Source organism: Chrysochloris asiatica, unplaced genomic scaffold (assembly GCF_000296735.1).
Source record: "Chrysochloris asiatica unplaced genomic scaffold, ChrAsi1.0 scaffold00028, whole genome shotgun sequence".
Classification (NCBI taxonomy): domain Eukaryota; kingdom Metazoa; phylum Chordata; class Mammalia; order Afrosoricida; family Chrysochloridae; genus Chrysochloris; species Chrysochloris asiatica.
In genome coordinates, this window is record NW_006408546.1 from 1,454,684 (window position 1) to 1,455,803 (window position 1,120).

Consider the following 1,120-nt stretch of genomic DNA (forward strand, 5'->3'; position numbering starts at 1 on the left):
TAGGTTATGCTCCTCTTCAAAAAGTGAAGGAAGCTAACATAATATACAGGAAAATGTAATGCCTTCTCACAAGAATAAGAAACTCTAGCTTGGCTAAAGCTTCTTATTGTGTATGACAGCATCTAAAATGCGACGCACAGGTGCGTCCTTCTTCCCTATTCATTTATATGGTAGTTTTCATGGCTTTCTGGTCAGATGGCACAGACAAAGGTCAAGAGGTTATCCAGGACGTCATCCCTGTTTGCCGGAAGTAAGTCTGGAGGGCAGTCATCTCCTCCTGGGTCTCCTTCTCCAGTTCCATGCTGCAGCTGCCATGGGATACCAGAGCCTTAGCTTCCTTGGCCTTGCACCCTTTGCAGGTAGTACTGTTCAGTTTCAGCCTCCGCTTCTTCTTTGACCTGCGCTTCGGTTCTTTCCGTTGAGGGCCTCGGACACCTTCTCAGCATGGCGCTTCTCCGTTTGCAGTAGCTGTTGAATGCCTTGCGACTGTCTGGCCTGGGCGCCGGTGACTCTAAGGCAGAGGTGAGCCGCCGAAGCTCCATATTTACAATTTTATAATGGTATTGAACTTGACCCTTTGCTACCATATGCTTTTTTTTCCTTTTTTTTTAAACATCACAGATTTATTCTCTTAAATATATTCTAGATGTAGAAGTCTGAAATGGGTTTCACTGGGCTAAAATCAAGATATTGGCAGGGCTGCTTTTCTTCTGGAGGCTCCAGAGGATAATCCACTTCCTTGTCTTCTCCACCCTCTAGAGGCTGCCCACATTCCTTGGCTTCTGGCAATTGCAACCACTCCATTCTCTTGTTTCCTTTGATCCCGACTCTCTTGTCTCTTTTTTTTTTAAAGTTTTTATTGTGAATTGAGTGATAGTTTACATGGGAGAACATTGTTTTTACACTCATTGTTTCATTGCAATGATTACAATCTCCTCCATGTATCTTCATTCAGCATTTGCTTCTATTCACTCTGGGTGTTTTTTGGGTCGTGGGGTAGAATGTACACAAAACATTCAGGAATATAATCATTTAAATGACCCAAGGGCACATTCTGCAAGCCTGCCTCCATGAGTCTAGAGTCCTCAGCTGCTTTATTGTGAGATGACTCATTTTAAAA

The 1,120-nt window shown here is 43.5% G+C and overlaps 1 pseudogene; it reads right to left on the reverse strand.

Moving 5' to 3' along the window:
* Positions 1-155: 155 nt before the first annotated feature.
* Positions 156-1,120, reverse strand: part of LOC102831946 — a 13,027-nt pseudogene continuing 12,062 nt past the window's right edge.